Below are 19,956 nucleotides of genomic sequence, written 5' to 3'. Positions count from 1 at the left end.
ACACGCATTATAATCAGAGGAACGAATAAGCAGTCTTTCTTCGATTGCCATAAACTGGCAATTAGCTCTTTCACACAGCACTCTGCTCTTGAACTCTGGAAAGGGGGACACACCTTTGTTCGTGAGGCTCAGTCTATTTGGACTAGCATTTGGAATATGCAATGTGTCTATAAAAGGTCTGCCAGCGTGGTGCAGTGGTTGAGGTGTTGGATTAGGATCTGGAAGACACAGGTTCGAATCCCTACTCTGCCACCGAAGCTTGCTGGGTTACCTTGCGCCAGTCGCATTCTCTCAGTCTGACCTACCTCACAGGTTTGAGGTAAAGATACAACAGAGGAGCGAACAATGTAAGTTGCTTTTGGGTCCCCACTAGGAAGAAAGGCAGGATAGAAATAAAGTAAATAAATAAATCTATCAATGATTATGAACTGCACTATACACTTTTCTTACAGATTTGGCCTCATTTTTTAATGATTTTTAATCATGTTTGTAAGCCACCTTGAGTATCTAGAAGGGCAACATTTTGAAGAGATGCATAGCTCCAAGAGAGAAAAATTGAAAAGATTCCCTATTAATTCTCATCTCAAAACTGAGCGGCTATTCTGAAACACGTCTTAAGCATCATGTCAACTTCTTATGTCAGTGATCCACAACACAGAACCCACGGACACCATAGCTCTTGAAAATATATTTCCTGGCACTCATTTGCTCCTGGCTCCTCAAAAAATAAATAGCCATCTCTGGCTTTTCTCGACTTCTTTGGAGCAGGAGGTACTTTAGAAGAACAGACAAAAGTGATGATTCCTGGGAGCACCCATTCAGAAACAACTGACTCCATTATTGGAAAGTGTTTGCCTTCCAACTTCCCCCACACACACAAATTTTGTGGCGGCACCTGCTCCCCATCCTTAAAATTTCAAGAGTACCAACAGGCTGAACAAGATCAACAGAGAGACCTTCTTAAATATGATCCTGTGCAAATGGGATCTAGTGTTTAACTGAATTTATGTGTGCTAACGGAGAAAGATGACAGCTATAAAGAGGCCAGGATAAACGGGTGGGGGGGTGTTAAAGCATTTAACGGTTCTGCACACAGCCTCTTGGCTCTGCTAATATTGCTGAAATGTAGAGAATAATCATATTTTAGCAAGTACATAATGACATAGCAAACCTTTTGTGCTGTAAGGGAGTTACAGGAAGCCAGAGGGCTTTTCAGATGGTATGCTCATTTTCTTCTCCTTTGCAGTTCCAGTGAGTCTTGGTCACATAATTAAAGCCACCACATTCATCAACAGTTCCCATTCGCTGAGACAGGCCTCATGGAGCCCATTTCTGTCTCTTCTAGGTAGATTTCCCCCCTCATTTATAGTCTGCCTTTCTAACTGGAAACCAAGACAGGTTACAAGTATGATTAAAACGGGTTTTTTAATCAACCAATAAGTGGAGCACAAGTTATGATAACATTTGAATATAACAGCAAAGCTTTCACACATGCTGAATAATGCACTTTCAATCCATGATTTCTGCCTATACACAAAGTGTCTGAATTCAAGGAAAATGAACCCGATTTCCCAAAAATCATCAGTTCACATCCTCTCTTCACAAACTGATGTACATGTAGCAACCCAGTCACAGTATACATGAATACCAGAAATTCCTCCAACATTTTTAGCCTCTAGGTAAATGAAACACACACCTAGCTTGAAAAGCATCACTGAGGGGGGGGGGGACAGAAATTAGACAACTTCCACACATATAGCTTTTCCTGCTCATTTCTCATTACCACTTTTGAAGAGGTAGCTTGTGGCTTAGTGTATAGCATCTCCTTTGAATGCAGAAGGACCCAGGTTCTTAACTGGCATCTCCAGTTAAAAGTATCAGGTAGGAGGTGATGTGAGAAATCTCTGCTGAGACCCTGAAGATCTGCTGCCAGTCAGTTAGGGTTGCCAACCATCAGGTGGTGGCTGGAGATCTCCCGCTTTTACAACTCCTCTCCAGGTGACAAAGATCCGTTCACCTGGAGAAAATGACCATTTGGGAAGGTGGACTCTAAGGCATTATACTCCATTGAAGTCCCTTCCCTTCCCTCCTCAGGCTCCACTCCCAAAATCCCTAGGTATTTCCCAATCCGGAGCTGGCAACCCTAGTCACAATAAACAATATTGACCTTGATAGACCAGTGGTCTCATTCAGCATCAGGCAGCTTTGCATGTTCATGCGTACCTCTCCTCACATCTTTTTACATAATCCAATGGGGGGGGGGGGAAACGAACAGATTCTACCTCCCCCACTGAACCAATCCCCAAAATACAGGGTTCATAAAAAGGCCAAACAGAGAGACTACTACCGACAATCCTATTATAATCTACCTTAGGCTACAACAACCCTATATACATTAGTAATGGGCTGCCTCCCTCACCATCTTCAAATCTTTTATACACATCCTTTCCAGGCCCATCTCTAATTAGTTTCTACACTTTCCTTTCTACACATGAATTCCCTTCATTAAAATGTCACTTGTCTTCTTCCAGAAACATTTCTGTATAAAATGAACATTGAAAAGTTCAACAGCCAGAGGGGTCCATCTCTAAAAATTTACTTTAACTTCGACTTCTCTCTCACACACACACCCTTCAAAGCGAGGGCGCTGATGCTTATGCTACCCTTCGCGCTTAATTTCACACAGCTGACATTAGCATGCAAATACCTTTCAAATTCACTGTTCAGATATGTGCAACGGGCTTCTGAAATTATTAATCGGGGATTAAGTTTGCCGAGATGTGAAGCGCTGTCCGAAGTGACACCTTTTAAGATGCACGCGAAAGGGAGACATCGGTTTCAAACTAATCACCCCGATTTGGTATGCTGAGCAAATGCAACTGCCAACAGAAGAGCTGGACTATGAAAAAACCTTTACGAAGCCATGTTTTTTCTTTTCCCCGGTCACCTACTTAAAGCATCAAGGAGAATCTGATCTTTAACAATTCTAGCCAACATCACTGTGCAGCAGGAGGAGGAGGAGGAGTAGTTGGTTTTTATACCCCGATTTTCTCTACCTTTAAGGAGACTCAAACCGGCTTACAATCGCTTTCCCTTCCCCTCCCCACAACAGACACCTTGCGAGGTAGGTGGGGCTGAGAGAGTTCTGAGAGAACTGTGACTGGCTCAAGGTCACCCAGCTGGCTTCATGTGGAGGAATGGGGAATCAAACCTGGTTCTCCAGATTAGAGTCCACCGCTCTTAACCACTACACCACGCTGGCTCCTAGGAAACACAAACTCTCGATAATGATACACAGGAGATATCTCAGGTAGGCTACCGTGTACTTTGGTTCGCTGTTAAACTGATGACCACAGAGAATCAACTCAGGGTGGTAGTGCCACAACACAATGATGGTGCAGTTGCCACCCCTCATACCCCCAGGAATAACACTGGTACCAGACAACACTGGTTAACAATCCGCAGTTATCCCATTCTTTCTCCACTATACCACCAATTTTTCAAGAAGATGATTTGCAGATCCCATCAGTTCTTTCTGTTCACAACAGCTTCCTGCCCTGACACTAGTTACCACAGAGCCCCGTAGCAAAGGATATCTCAGTCACCTTTTAAAATCTAAGTCTCCCTGCTTAGCTTCTGAGATCTGACGAGATCAGGCTAGCCTGGGCCATCCAGGTCAGGGCAACCAACCTCATAGTATGAGGCAACTTTACCTCGTAGTAAAGAAGAGGATAGCGACGGGTATCCTCAACATATGTACCCTGAACCCCCTCAGAGGAAGCCCAGGGGTACAAACGACAGATAAAAATGAAATAAAAACAGACCATCCTTCTTCGCCTATTGTCATTATTACCCTTTCCCCAATAGTAACAAACTAATATTTTGGTCACATTATGAGAAGACAAGAGTCACTGGAAAAGACAGTCATGCCAGGGAAAGTTGAAGGCAGCAAGAAAAGAGGAAGCCCCAATAAGAGATGGATTGACTCTATAAAGGAAGCCACAGCCCTCAATTTGCAAGATCTGAGCAAAGATGTCAAAGACAGGACATTTTGGAGGACTTTGATTCATAGGGTCGCCATGAGTTGGAAGCGACTTGACAGCACTTAACACACACACAAACACAACAAACTAAGGGCATGTGTATTCAGTCATCAATATGTGCTTTGTTTTCTTCTGTGTTAAACAGAACCCTAACCCCATATGCTGGAATGCATGCCTTTCCCTTCGATTGCATTTTAAATATACTGCAATCTGGTTCTTCTGAGGTTCAAGAATTGCCACTAGGCTACACCCCAGTTCTCCCTGCATTCCTACAGCACCAGCTAATAGACCAAACAAGGAAATCACCCCTGAAAAGAACCTTGTCTTTCTCTCATTCTGTATAAGACACTTCTAATACTGTAGGATGAAGTTGCACTAATTTATCACAAACCAGAAACAGAGAGTGTATGAAGAGAACAGCTATAATAAATGAGCATGCATGTGTGCACATGAGATGAACAGCATTTTCTAGCTAGGCAGGAGCTTTTATTCGAAGACTCAAGGGGTTAAAACAAGAGAACCCAACTCTGCATGTGGCCATGTATAAACTCATCCTAACAGTGTTCTTGATCATGACAGAAGTTCAAAGAAAACTATCAAGGTAATATTCACTGGGAGCTCAAGTTGGGCCACCTGATTTCCTGCAAATGCATTTTGATTTTAATAGACTAGAAGTACAGGTATCTGCATCTTCCATTATGACATGTCAAATGTATTTGGAAATCCATCACTCTGATTGCTACCTAGACCAATTCTATTTGCATTTTTATCTATTCTGCTAAGAATGCCGAGAACCGACATGCTGACACTAAAAATGGAATATCAACAGGCAAAGCAGCCATTCTCCCAATTTAGCGGCAAGAATTTCCAGCTGTCTGAACAAATGGCACATGTGGTCAAGGGGCTCTGTTTCCATGAGTGCCTGAAAAGCAAGTACCTCTCACAAAGTAATGCTCTCCGCGCTAACAGCAGAACCTGCTGCTTTGACCACGTTCACATGAAAAAAAATGGTCATAAAAGCAACTAGACACTGCACCAAGCACTCCACAGCAATATAAAAGTGCTTCAAGGCATCCCCATTTACTTCTCAGTACTTTGAGAAGACGTTATCCTTGTATGTATTTCCTGCCAAGAACTCATTGGTTGGCTTTTAGAAAAGCCAGCGCTAGTTTTGCAGTGTATTTGTGCAATATAAACACTATGGCAGATGAGAAATAATAGCATGATTTTTTTTTTACTTACCCATGCAAAACATTTTAAAAATCAGATTATAAATTACACAAGCGGGAGGGCATTCTCTCCCACGCTCTTTTTTCCTTCCTCCCCCCCCCATTAGAACCAATGCATTGTAGTGGCTAGAGTGTTGGATCTGGGAGACCCAAGTTCATATCCCCAGTCTGCCACAGAAGTTCACTGGGTGACCCTGGGCCAGTCATACTATCAGCCATACCTACTTCTCAAGGTTGTGTGATGAGGCTAAAATGGAAGAGATGAAAGGGATGTTGTAAGTGGTTTTGGGTTCCCAGTGGGGAGAAATATGGTGTGTGTGTGTGTGTGTTAAGTGCCGTCAAGTCGCTTCCGACTCATGGCGACCCTATGAATCAATGTCCTCCAAAATGTCCTATCTTTGACAGCCTTGCTCAGATCTTGCAAACCGAGGGCTGTGGCTTCCTTTATTGAATATTTAAACCAGGGGTGGGGAACGTCAGGCCCGGGGGCCATTTAAGGCCTGCAAAATCATTTGGCCTGGCCCTTCATGGGTCCTGGCAGATCTCTAGCTCAGAAGGATCTAAGACTGGCGATCCGCCCCCTCCCACGAACAGGAATAGCCTCTATTCAAGGGAGATGTGAGTTTGTTTTGCCAAGAAAAGGAACCCTTTCCCCCCCTTGCAGAAGAGTCATTAGCTATGGAGCTGCTAGGACCGCCCAAGAAACTGTGTTAACCCTTTCCCACCCAGGCCATGGAGAAATTTACTGGTTGGCTAATTTTTAAGTTGATAATTTTGTATGGCCCACGAATTATGTTATAAATATCCAAATGGCCCTTGGCGGAAAAAAGGTTCCCCACCCCTGATCTAAACCATCATTCTCTTAACAGACAATCCACAATGTTAAGTTTATCATTTCCAGCATCCAAAGCTAACCCCTAACCCCACAATAATGAACTGTTTTTCTCTCGTTAAAGTTCTAGCCTTATGTGTTTGATGTATTTTGCTTCACTGCCACTTCCAACGACTATATAAACTGGCTGAATTAGAACTGGCAACATTTATAAAACCTCAGCTAGATCCATAATTCAGAAGATCCCATGAGAAGCTCAATGCTGCAAACAGCAATTTCCTTCCACCCTCCAGTTGTTTTCCATCCACTCCCAGTATTTACAAGAAATGTTTTTTATAATGCAAATTTAAAGGGACATAAAAAGATAAAGTGCTTGGTGACTACAGCCAAGACCTGCATCCGATAAGCGTGAATGGAAAGCTTGTGGAATGCAAATCTCCCATTTTATACATACCCTTAAAAAATCTGCTTTGGGGGCAGGGGGAGAAGGATGCTCAAGAGAGAAGATACAGCAAAGGACAGGAAACTGGCAGACCCTGTATGCAATCTTGCCAGTTTATGGAAAGAGCAAAAGAAGTGGGCAATTTCTGCAATAAAACCTACTATTTCCAAGGATCCACCCCAATGTCTGAAGATGAGTCACTCTCATATTATCAGCATAGTGGTCGAACATGACTATAGAGGAAATAAAAGTTGTAACAAGGTGAACCTGTGGAAGGATCATTATTTATTCTTTTAAGGGAGGGGCTGTGGCTCAGTAATAGAGCATCTGCTTGGTATGCAGAAGATCCTAGGTTCAATCCCCGGCATCTCCAGTTAAAGGGGCTAGGCAAGTAGGTGATGTGAAAGACCTCAGCATGAGACCTTGGAGAGCCGCTGCCAGTCTGAGTAGACAACACTGGCTTGGATGGACCAAGGATCTGATTCAGTAGAAGGCAGCTTCATGTGTTCATGTGGTAAGTATGCACACTCTCTCTTTCCTCAACCTTTTCTGTTTAAGCTTCACTAGCAAGGCACAGAGGCGGCTACTGAATTTTCATGTCCTTCAAGACACATGTCCAGTAAAATATGCTGCATTTTGACCTCAACTGGAAAGTGTTATTTTGCCCTTCCACTGCCTTTTCACACCCCAGGGAAGGAGTTCCTTCATTCCAAAGTTCAAATAAAAGGGCATTCAACTTGGAATATTACAAACAATTAAATGGTAGCTTTTCTGACATTCAAACCATGTTCTCAGGATTTTTTTAAATGATTATTATAGCTCATGAGGGGCCCCCCCACCCCACATTGTCAAACCAAGCTTCCGTTTCCAATTCAGACAGGCGTATTTACATGGACCTGTTAAAATTACAAAGGCCAGCCACTCGTAAATTGTCCTTCAAATACCAAAAGAGGTAAGCAAGGTAGAGCATTGTTGCCGGATAATATATCAAACGACTGGTTGCAAAACATGACTTAAAAATGCAAAACAGTAGACACACTTCCAAAGAAAATACTTTCAAAGAGAGCGTTACAAAGCAGGGCACAGATTAAGGACAGAGGATGAGAACACATTCCTCACAAGTACGGAGGCAAAGGGGGTGTGTCTTAGCATCAAGGGGTCTCTTCTCTGCAAACTGACAAGCTTAGGGGAACATAATATAGAATAGACAGAGCTGAGGGAGGGCAAACCCATCTCCCAAAAGCTGCCAGTTGGCCCTTAATCCCAAACACAGGAACAGATGGAGTTCACCCCGTGCACCCCCATCTAAAAAAGCAAACACTGTACTTTAAATACTTAGCATCTGTACAGCATTTTTGTTTCAAGCAACTCACATACATTATCCTCTTGTAATCTTCACAGCCACCCACCACCCACCCATGGGTTGATATTAGCCCCATACTGCAGATAGGGTTGCCAGATGTCATGATTTGGGGCTCATTCTCAGGATGGCAAGAATGTAAGAGCAGCTGGGCTGGATCAAACCAACGGTCCATCTAGCCTAGCATCCTATTTTGTACCATTTCCAGACATATCCCTTAGAAGGGCCATAAGCAGGACACAAAATCATAGAATGAAAGAGTTGGAAGGGACCACCTGGGTCATCTAGTCCAATCCCCTGCACAAGGCAGGAAATTCACAACTACTTCCCCCCACACCCCCAGTGACCCCCTACTCCATGCCCAGAAGATGGCCAAGATGCCCTCCCTCTCATGATCTGCCTAAGGTCATAGAATCAGCATAGCCGACAGATGGCCTCTGCTTAAAAACCTACAGGGAAGGAGAGCTCACCTCTCAAAGCCTCCTCCTGGCACCAGGAGTCAAAGAGCTATGCCACCGAACACGGATGTTTCTTTTAGTCCTTGCACCTAATAGGCACTGATGAATGTAATCTTTAACAATCTTTATAACCACCTTTGAAAGCGACCTAAATTGGTGGCCATCACTACATTCTAAGGCAGAGAACTCCAGAAAACAATCACTCTGAGCTAAGTAGCAATTCTTTTTCTCTCCTAAATGTACAATCTACAAACTTCACCGGCCCTCCATGAGTTCCTAGTGTTATGAGAGCAGTAGAAGTTCTCCCTATTTGCTTTCTCTACCCCATGCATAATTTTGTAAACCTACCATATTCACTTGGCTGGTCTGGATGGCCCAGGATCACTTGATCTCATCAGATCTTGGTACCTAAGCAGGGTCGGCCCCGGCTAGCAACTGCATGGGAGACCACCAAAGAAGTCCAGGGTTGCTACGCAGAGGCTGGCAAAGGCAAACCACTGCTGAATGTCTCTTGCCTTGAAAACCCTGTGGGGTCACCATAAATTAGCCGCAATTTGACAGCACTTTCCAATTGCCACCCTGTCCTCTTTAAACTAAAAAGTTCAAGTCACACATTCATAGAAGGTATGAGATAGAACAATTCCTACTTGGGTGTGGAAGTGTGTACTGTCATTCAATATCACCAAGCCCTACCACAGGAGGCTCAGGATTTAGCATTTGGACCTTAGAGCAATAGTAATTTTAAAATGAAGGTCTGAGTAGCTTCTCTTAAGGCCCACTGACTGCGTTCAAGTCGTATCAGTGTGGGTATTCCTTTTAAATGAAATTAAGGACCATTTTATTAAGCTCTGAAAACGCTTGTTAAACAAAATTGCTCTCCCACTAGAGTCCCACTTGGTGCTACAGCGATGGCCCTCCCACTCATCTTTTCATCCTCCAACAAATACTTTAAGCCCCGGCTACACATACTGCTGTGAGGGATGCATTTCTCCTTATCCGTTTTTTGGTTCTCCTCTCCCTGCCGAACCCTCCAAAGTAATGCAGCCAGCAGCCCATTTTATATCCAACGAAGCATCCTCTTCGCTACAAAAAATTCATGTCCTAACAAATCAGTTTCAGGTTGGCCCAGAGAATACCCTGAAGGCACATGACACAGTTCTGCTGCTGAAACTAAGCGGTTCTGACCAGAAGTAGTGGCTGGATGGGAGATCCCTTGCTCTGAGATCTTTGGGGAAAAGAGGTGGAACCTGTGAAATAAACAGAAGATTCCACAAAACCCGTTAGCTTTATTGCTGTTTACAGATGTCATGCTGCCTCAAGACAGTATCTGGCGAGGTGGGATCTAAATGCCCTAAGTCAGCTATTCTAACTACCTATGTGACAATGTTAACATAATGCATATTTTGCCACCTACCCCAGTCATGGAGAGCAGAGTTTTCGGTCCTGGCCTGGTGGAAAGCGCTGTCCGGTGACATCAGGGACCCACGGGACCTCAAAGAGTTCTGCAGGGCCTGCAAGACAGAGCTATTCCGCCAGGCCTATGGTTGAGGGCAGCCACGAATATCATCATTTGCTGGCCTCCCTATACCCGTCCCTGTGGGTATACTAATGCCAACTGAGGGGTAACCTGCTGCATACATCTGACAACACAAGCAATGTCAAGGCGCCATCTGCATTTTGTCGTTTTAAATTTTTAATTTGGATTTTAGTGTTTTAAATTCAGTTTTTTTGGCTAATTTTATTGTTGATTATATTATTGTAATTGTATGATGCTACCCGCCCTAAGCCGGCTTTGGCTGGGGAGGGCGGGCTATAAATTTCAAAATAAATAAATAAGAGTTCATACCACTCCAGATGACACTAGAATGCCAAGTCACCTTGTTAGCAGATGGCATGTTCTACTGAAATGCCAACAATTCAGTCCATTCCAACCAAGCTAAAATACAGTGGCCAGAGGTTTTGCAAGTTCTATTCTAATTAGTTACCCACCTACTGAGGATTTTAGGCAATCACTGGGCCTTTGACCAAGTGTATTTATATAAGTTTGCAAATTACTAGGATGTCAATGTACAGTGCAATCCTACAGAGCGTTCCTCCAGTCTCGCTCCATTCGTTTCAATGGGCTTAGACAGGGTTAACTTTACTTAGGATTGCACTGCTAAAAGGGCAGACTCCAGTTTAATCAAAATAGCCGTGTACCATTTTCAATACTTGGTTTTTAAATTCGTCTTTACATTAATACACTAGAGCCAAAACAGCATGCAAGCAAACAAGTGTGCCCTTGAATGTCAGTCGATTGATTTTGCCCAGCCAGCCAATTCATCAGCTAAAGTTTTATTTATTCATTCATGCATTCTAAATTTGATATCCTGCCAACCAGCCAGGAACGAGTCTCATGGAGGCTAACAGTCAACGCATTAAAAGCATTTTAAAAGTAAATAGCCCATTCTGGAAACACACCACCAAGAAAGCACACAGCATCTTCAAGCTGATTGTTTAGCTCAGCAGCAGTTCTCAAGCTCTAGTAACTCAGAGATCTCCACTCCAATTACAAGTTTTTGAAGGATTCCCAAGAACACCGCTCCCTCACTGGTACCTATCACAATAAAGAGTGTGTGCAGCATGCCCTGTGGTAGGCTTCACCCTCCAAGAACTATATCAGCCACACTTATTTATTTACAAAATGTTTATGCCACCTCTCCAGTAACCTTCTCAAGGGGGCTTGTGTGTGTGTTAAGTGCCATCAAGTCGACTCATGGCGACCCTATGAATCGATGTCCTCCAAAACGTCCTATCGTTAACAGCCTTGCTCAGGTTTTGCAAATCGGGGTATATAACAAAAACACTAAAAGATATTTATTAAAATCCAGAATTAAAAACTCAGCCCAACATTAAAACATTTACTATAAAAACAGGCCACCTGACAGAAACAAATTGAATTGTGCCCAGGAACAAATGGGAAACCAATGCAGATCTTTCAGCATTAGGGTGATAAGATCCATATAACCCATTCCTGACATAGCCTGGCTGCTCCATTTTGGAGATAGCTGAAGTTTCTGGGCTAGTTCAAAGGAAGACCCAATATGAAGCACATTACAATAATCTACCCTAGATGTAAAAAAGTAAAGGTCCCCTGTGCAAGCACCGGGTCAGCATCTTAAAGGCCTCTGACAGCGCAATCCTATGCAGTTACTCCAGTCTAAGCCCATTGCAATAAATGGACTTAGACTGTAGTAACCCTCCTTAGGATTGCACCGTGAACCTCCTTTCTTAATAAAAGTAAACTTCAAGCCCCAATGGGGAAAAAAAAGGAAGGAAAAAGGGAGGACCTCCCAAAAATAGGAGTGAGGGTGTTCGGGGGGACGAGGAGAGCTGAGTGGAATTTCCAGCTGTCAAGAGAGATGTTTAAGAGGCCTCAAACTGCTGTTTCCTCCCACAGCTAACCAAAGCAGTGTTTTTCAGATTGACAGTTTATGTGTGTGTTAAGTACCATCATGTCTCTTCCAATTCATGGCAACCCTATGAATCAATGTCCTCCAAAGCATCTTCTCGTTAACAGTCTTGCTCAAGTCTTGCACATCGAGGGCCATGTGGCTTCCTTTATGGAGTCAATCCATCTCACGTTGAGTCTTCCTCTTTTCCTGCGGCCTTCAACTTTTCATAGCATTACTGCCTTGTCCAGTGACTCTGGTCGTCTCATAATGTGACCAAAGTAAGATAGTTTAGTCATTTTAGCTTCTAAGGACAGTTCAGGCTTGATTTGATCTGGAACCCACTTATTAGTTTTTTTGGCGATCTATGGTATCTGTAACACTCTTTCGACAGCACGTTTCAAATCAATCTACTTTCTTTACAGTTTATGAACACTATATAACTAAGAACATCTCCAAAATCAAAACACACGTACGTTTAAGCAACTGTACGTGTGTAACATGAACATTTTCTAACAGTTAGAGCGGTTCCTCAGTGGAACAGGCTTCCTCGGGAGGTGGTACATTCTCCTTCCCTGGAGTTTTTAACAAAGAGGTTAGATGGGCATCTATCAGCAATGCTGATTCTATTACCTCAAGCAGATGATGAGAGGGAGGGAATCTTGGCCATCTTCTGGGCATGGAGTAGGGGTCACTGAGGGTGTGGGGGGGAGGTAGTTGTGAATTTCCTGCATTGTACAGGTGGTTGGACTAGATGACCCAGGTGGTCCCTTCCAACTCTATGATTCGTCTATGATTGATTCTATTATCTGTACACACAGCATAATACATGGAAGGACTACAGCAGCGTTGTCGCTCCTATGCCTCCAATGAACCTGATGCAGAGATGGTGTCTCGGCAATACTTTCCTTTGCCTGCAGAAATCTAATTACAAACGTCAAAAGAAAATTGAATAAGATTTTATAGGGTATCCACCTCCAAAGCAGAAACAGAATTCGCTCAACTGAAAGAAAAATAATCAACTAGGTAAGAAGCTACTTTACAGTGAAAAGGCAAACTTCATGCTTTTCAAAGCTCCCATCTACGAGATAACAGAGGCCTGTTCATGTATTACTACTTTGCCCCTAAACTGGATAGGGGAACTAGCCATAAAGTATGTCGTGAGAGTTGTGACAAGGGAAAAATTTGCCATTGAAAAAGCATGACAAAATGCATTTGTGGTTTTTAAAAAATCTAATTTCTGACCTGCTCTCCCAACACAGACTCTGTCCCCATGAAACTAAGAGCAAGTCTTATGCTTGAGCGCTCCATAGAGTTGGAAGGGGCTGAGAGAGTTTGGAGAGAACTGTAACTAGCCCAGGGTCACCCAGCAGGCTTCATGCGTAGAGTGAGGAAACCAACCCGGTTCTCCAGATTAGAGTCCACTGCTCTTAACCACTACGCCGTACTGGCTGAAGGTGGAGAGACCAATGTAAGGTTCCCTAAATAACACGGCTCTTATAACAATTATTTGAGGACAGATTAACATTTCACAAGGCGACTACTGCTCCCCCAGATACAGCTGTTGTGTATATTTGCATTCAACCAGAAAACCACTTCAAATCTACTTTTTACAGCTCTGAGAACACCAGTCAGCACATTCACACTTAAGGTAGCAAAACCATCCTAATCAACACTGGCTTGTAAATGCAGCTATTTTCAGAAAGAGGAATTGGAAATTACTCTAGTTAAAACTCCCAAAGGTCATATTATGCAAATCAAAGCCGGTACACCTTCAGTTACAGGAGCCAGCAGGATTTTGTTTCTGAAAAACTTCCTACGTAAACGGAAGCCATGCTACACACTGAAATCTATACCGAGGTACCAATTAAGGATGGGGAACAAACAAAACAAAAATTACAGAATAGTTTTGCTGCTGATGCATGGATAATATTAAATTCATTCATTAAAAATTCATACCCAATTACATATTTTTATTAAAAGTTACAAATTGTGTTTGATGTGAGAATTTCAAAGCCTCCGTGATATTAAAAGGGGAAAACATTGCTAGTTGATTCCAAGAAACAAGTCCTGACAAAAAGGTCACTCTGATCCACTGTGAGTTGTGCTTTTAAAACTGTTGCAACTAGCCACACACCGTGTGTATAGGGTTAGGGGTCTGACATACCATTGAAAGCAACACAACACAGGTAGGCAGTGTTTATATTGGGGTGCACCAGGAATTATTTACTTCATTTATGCCCTACTTTTCTCCCCAATGTGAACCCAAAGTGGCTGACATTATTATCCTCGCCACCATTTTATCCTCACAACCACCTTAGGAAGTAGATGGGGCTGAGAGCGTGTGTGACTGGACCAAGGTCACCCGGTTAGTTTCCATGGCAGGGCAGGGATTCAAAACTGGTTCTCCCAAATCCTAGTCTGACACTAACCACTACGCCACACCGGGTCCCCCAATGCAGCTAAGGCTCCTCATCCAGCAAGCAATAGGAAGCCCATTTCCACACACAATCTCCATAAGAAGAAGGAGGGTTGGTTTTTATATGCCGACTTTCTCTACCACTTAAGGCAGGGGCTGAGAGAGCTCTAAGAAAGCTGTGACTAGCCCAAGGTCACCCAGCTGGCTTCATGTGTAGGAGTGGGGAAACCAACCCAGTTCACCAGATTAGCGTCTGCCGCTCATGTGGAGGAGTGGGGAATCAAACCCGGTTCTCCAGCTCAGAGTCCACCGCTCCAAACCACCACTCTTAACCACTGCACCACGCTAACTAAACTATTACACCATGCTAAACATTAACCCACGGTGACACAGAATGGCATACATCTGCCTCAAGACAAGACTACTATGAATCTTTTTAACAAGCCCAGAATGACCTGCACGGTAAGCAAGCATATAGTTCAGGCCTTAAAAAAAAAAATCACCAGTTTCAAAACAACATTTTTTAAAAAGGGATTTAAATGAGGTAAATCTTTCTGGGTTTTATTGAGACAGGCTATTTTAAATTAGATACTCTTCCATTGCTATTGAATATAAAAATTGTTCACCAGCGTAAGAGACCAACAAAATCTTAGGAAAGCCTCCTCTACGTTCTTCCTTCCAGATTGAGTTCCTAATAACAAACAATAAAGTTAGGGATCTGACAAAAGTAGGTCGTCCCCCCCACCGCTTTTTAAAGAAAACCTTGGTCCAGAACCAACCCAGTCATACAGTTATCTTTTGCATGTTTACTTATCTGTGATCAACCCACCCAGAATATTTTTATCTTCAGCGTTAGAACAAACAGCTGCACTCAAACTCGGGTACAACCACATTTAAGTTGGAGCACGGCTTCTCTGCAGATTATTATACTGTAATTATACTGCAGATTTTTTTAAAACACGAAGCAACACTTAACCTTCCTGCACGCAGGAATTACCTCATACAGGCCTTTCTACACTGGGTTCTGCAGAACTTATAAACCTCTCCCTCCATTTCTCCTTTGTCCACGCCCTGTTATGCAGAGAGAGAGAGAGAGAGACCATGGCAATGTACATACATAACTCAACACTTTCCCCCCAAGATGCACAAGAGATTTTAGGAGTGGTACTGTGATAGCTCAGTTTTAATAGTTTCACTAGCAAACTGCCACAGCAGCAAGGGCATCGTATTCAGCTCGCCAGGTGGACATGAGTTGCCAGGAGCAGCAACAATTTTATGTATATTTTATGTATAAAATATAAAATGTATATACGGTACCCCAGTTCTATTCCTGGTGGGGACCTCAAAGTGACTTTTAGACTCTCCTCCTCCACTTTATCCTAACAACCACCCTGTGAGGTAGGTTGTGAGAATGTGTGACTTGCCCAAGGTCACCCAGCAAGCTTCCATGGCAGAGTGACAATTCAAAACTGGGTCCCCCAGATCCCAGTCCAATCTTCTAACCTCTACATTTTCAGTTAGCTCGGGTATAGATGATATAGGGGATTGTTAAACCGACAACTAGCACAAAATATTTTATCAGATCTTGCATGTATAAAGTGTCATCAAGTCCCAGCTGACTTGCAGCAATCCAGTAGGGTTTTCAAGGCAAGAGACTAACAGAGGTGGTTTGCCATTGCCAGCCTCTGCATAGTGACCCTGGTATTCCTTGGTGGTCCCCATCTAAGTACTAACCAGGGCCCATCCTGCTTAGCTTCTGAGATCTGACGAGATCAGGCTAGCCTGGGCCATCCAGGTCAGAGCAGATAGACTATCCTAAAAAGGATTTTAAAAAACTGACCAATGCACTGTTTTGCCATATTCCCCTCCCTCTTCCTTTTGCATGTCCTGAAGGGCCTGTATCTCTTAGCTGTTGTATGGTACCTACTGCAGTACAGGAAAACCTCCTTTTAATTTACATGGTTATGGCACCTTAAAAGACTGCACCACAACAGACCCTATGAAATAACAGTATAGTGACCGACTTGGTTTAAATAACAAAATGATGAAACTTAACATGGAAAGGAGATCCATCCTTTTACGTAGGAAACGGTGTAAGAGTGTGTATTATAGATTACAGATGTTGTCAGTCCATTATTATTAGTTCTTAAACAAGCTATTTACATACTTGGGGGAAAAACTCACTCCCAGCAAGCGTACATTTCCGCTTAATGATCTCCCCCCATGCCTACATATGCTTTTGTGACCGCCTGAAATATTAATTAGCATCCTTCCCTTCTCTTGGCAACAGAGTTAACACCTCGCCTGTCTAATCCCTCCACAAGAGCAGTTTACACCACCAGCATCTCTTCCCCCCCACACACAATAAATCGCAAAAGCAGGCCAGAGACTTTCGCAAACGCGGCCTCCAACCCCCCCAAGTAGTGACAGAGGCTGCGTTGTTGCCCTTTGGACTCGAGCGAGCGCCTGCTCGATGCCATCGAGGAGGTTATTGCAACAGTCAGCGACTGACCGACTGGCGAGACCTTTGTAACCACATCCACGGCTGTGATGAGATCACAGGGCATTAAAACAAAAAAGGAGGGGAGGAAACAGAGAGAGAGAGGGAGAGAAAGCCCAAGCTGGGAGAAGAGAGGACTGCACCGAAACGTGGTTACTCTGACAATGACATAACCGAGCCTAGCCACTGCAGTTTGGAGGCATCACAATTTTGGGGAAAGGTGGGGGGGGGGAGAGAAAAAAGGAACAGCAGCTGCATGGCTTGTTGCCCCCCCCCCCAAAAAAAAACCCAAATCTGCGTTCACTGATTTAGGTTGCATTTGCAAAGCCGCTGTTTGAATAAAAGGGATTCTAGGAGCGAAAGAACAGAAAGAGGAAGACTTCCAAAGAATCAAAACGAAGCCGGTGTTTTTCTTTTTCTCTCCCCCCCCCCTTCCAGGAGCCGCAGCTGTCGAGGGGAGGAGGGAGGGCGAGAGCGGCGCTCCAAAACACAACAAATAAAGGCGCAGAGCCGGCGTCTTGCAGCCGGCCTGGGACAGGCGCCCCGACCCTAAAGGGACCAGCGCCTCCCTCCCCCGCGCCCAACTCAGAGTGGGAGAATAGGGAAAGGGGGGAAGGGGGAAAAAAGGGGGGAAGGGGGAAAAAAAGGGGGGAAGGGGGAAAAAAAGGGGGGAAGGGGGAAAAAAAGGGGGAAGGGGGGAAAAAAGGGGGGAAGGGGGAAAAAAAGGGGGGAAGGGGGAAAAAAGGGGGGGAAGGGGGAAAAAAGGGGGGAAGGGGGGAAAAAAGGGGGGAAGGGGGGAAAAAAGGGGGGGAAGGGGGGAAAAAAGGGGGGAAGGGGGGGAAAAAGGGGGAAAGGGGGGAAAGGGGGGAAGGGGGAAAGGGGGGAGGGGGAAGGGGGGAGGGGGGAGGGGGGAGGGGTGCCGGAGCAATGCAACGGGGGGGAGGGGGATCCTAAGACCATGCAAGCTGAGCATACCGAGGAGGAGAGAAAGCAATTGGGGGGGCGCGCGCAATGCAAAGTGGCGACTGCAGACGAGAAGGCGGAGAGGGCAAAGTAGGCGCCGGGATCCTGGAAGGCGACCAGGTAGGTAGGTGGGTGAATGGGTGGGTTCCTTTTCCCGCCGGCCCCGGGCTCCCGGCTCGCTCACCTGCTAACTCGTCGGGCTCCAGCCCGCTGTCGGCGTCGATCCCGCACAGCACGAAGTAGTGGGCGAAGCGGCAGGGGGCCGAGCCCGAGCCCGGCCCGGGAGGCGCCGCCGGGCCGCCGCCGCCGCTCATCCCTCCCGCTCCGGCCGCCGCTCCGCTCCGCACCCCTCCCGCTCCCGGGCGATCCCCCTCCCTTAGCGCCGCCGCCGCAGCCGCCGCGCTCCCATCGCGCAAGACCCGCGCAGGGCCGCCCTCTCCGCAGGGCGCGCGGCCGCCCGCCTGCCTGCCTGCTGGCTGGCTTGCTTGCAGCGGGAGCTGGAGCGGCGGCGCCGCGCGGTCAGCTGAGGCTGCAGCCGCCGCTCGAGCCCAGCCAGACGCAGCCAGCCAGCCAACCAGCAAGCCCGGCCCTCCTCCTGCCGCCCGGCAGCCGCCAACCAGCGCCGGCGGAGGGACCCGGCCACGCCCCGCCACGCCCCCTCCTCGGCGGCACGTTTAAACTCCCCGGGCCCGAGCGGAGGGGGCTGGCCTCGTGCAACACGGGAAGGCTGTTCGCAGCGGGCGGCCGGGTTAGTCTGTCTGCAGTGGTCGAAAAGAGCAAGAATCCGGCAGCACCTTAAAGATAACAAAAATATTTCCTGGCAGGGTGTGAGCTTTCGTGAGCCACAGCTCACTGCTCCAGATACAGCTAGAAGGTGAATCCATCTGTCTTTAAGTAGAGGAGAGTGAATTCAGACAAGCATTCGTATGTAAATGTTAACAGTGTGTCAATGTGAATAGCAGGCGTGATGGGATGAGGTGCAGAAGAGTCTGATCTCCAGGGGAGAGATGGGGGTGGAGAAATCAGCACTGGTCATGAGCCATGAATGCAAGGTCTGAGTTCACGGGCTTCGTGCAACACGGTAAGGTTTGTTATCAAGGCGTTAGCCAGCAAAAGATACAAACCTTAGCAGTAAAGCCCATTGCAGGAGAAAAAAATAATCTCTTTGGGGAAAAAAATTCAGACCACATTTAAACCCATTTAAAATTAGGGTTGCCAGGTCCCTCTTCGCCACCGGCGGGAGGTTTTCGGGGTGGAGCCTGCCAAGGGCGGGGTTTGAAAAGGGGAGGGACTTCAATGTAGGGTTGCCAACTTACCAGGTACTGTCAAAGGCTTTCACGGTCAGAGTTCATTGGTTCTCGTAGGTTATCTGGGCTGTGTAACCGTGGTCTTGGTATTTTCTTTCCTGACGTTTCGCCTGCAGCTGTGGCAGGCATCTTCAGAGGAGTAACACTAAAGGACAGTGTCTCTCGGTATCAAGTGTGTAGGAAGAGTAATATATAGTCAGAAAGGGGTTGGGTTTGAACTGAATCATTGTCCTGCAAAAAGTATCAAAGGTAATGTGCTAATCATTGTCCTGTAAGTATCAAGATAATGTGCTAATGAGGGTGTGGTATGTTAATATGGAACCATTGTATCCTGAAGTGATCTGATAATGTATGAAATCCAAAGCTAATCCGCATGGCTATTGTGAACTGTAGTCTTCGTTAGTCTGGAGGTTTTCAGGACAGGAAGCCAAGCCTTATTTATTCTTAAACTCTCTTCTTTTCTGTTAAAGTTGTGCTGATGTTTATGAATTTCAATGGCTTCTCTGTACAATCTGACAAAATAGTTGGTAGAATTGTCCAGTCTTTCAGTGTCTTGGAATAAGACCCTATGTCCTGTTTGGGTCAGTCCATGTTCAGCCACTGCTGATTTCTCAGGTTGGCCAAGTCTGCAGTATCTTTCATATTCTTTTATCCTTGTTTGTATGCTGCGTTGTGTGGTCCCGATGTAAACTTGTCCACAACTGCAAGGTATACGGTATACTCCTGCAGAGGTAAGGGGGTCTCTTTTGTCTTTTGCTGATCGTAGCATCAGTTGTATTTTCTTGGTGAGTTTAAACACTGTTTGTAGGTTATGTTTTTTCAAAAGTTTCTCCATCCTATCCGTGACTCCTTTAATAAATGGCAAGAATACCTTTCCTATGGGAGACTGTTTTTCCTGAGTTTTCTGATTTTTGTTTGGTTTAATGGCCCTTCTGATTTCATTTCTGGAATAGCCGTTTGCTAGCAGTGCGT

General features: G+C 45.2%; 1 protein-coding gene across 4 annotated transcripts in view; it reads right to left on the bottom strand.

The window, feature by feature from the left end:
• Positions 1–17,964, bottom strand: part of DENND5B (DENN domain containing 5B) — a 145,743-nt gene extending 127,779 nt beyond the window's left edge. For 2 of the 4 annotated variants that reach the window (XM_056846146.1, XM_056846142.1), the window contains exon 1: positions 17,862–17,960. The gene's annotated coding sequence lies outside the window, so the exon portion shown is untranslated. Of the gene's footprint in view, positions 1–17,861 lie in introns of all 4 variants that reach the window. The other 2 variants (XM_056846143.1, XM_056846144.1) reach the window with 2 other exon arrangements.
• Positions 17,965–19,956: the final 1,992 nt, after the last annotated feature.

The sequence above is a fragment of the Euleptes europaea genome, chromosome 3, assembly GCF_029931775.1.
Source record: "Euleptes europaea isolate rEulEur1 chromosome 3, rEulEur1.hap1, whole genome shotgun sequence".
Classification (NCBI taxonomy): domain Eukaryota; kingdom Metazoa; phylum Chordata; class Lepidosauria; order Squamata; family Sphaerodactylidae; genus Euleptes; species Euleptes europaea.
This window is presented reverse-complemented; position numbering and strand designations above follow the sequence as displayed.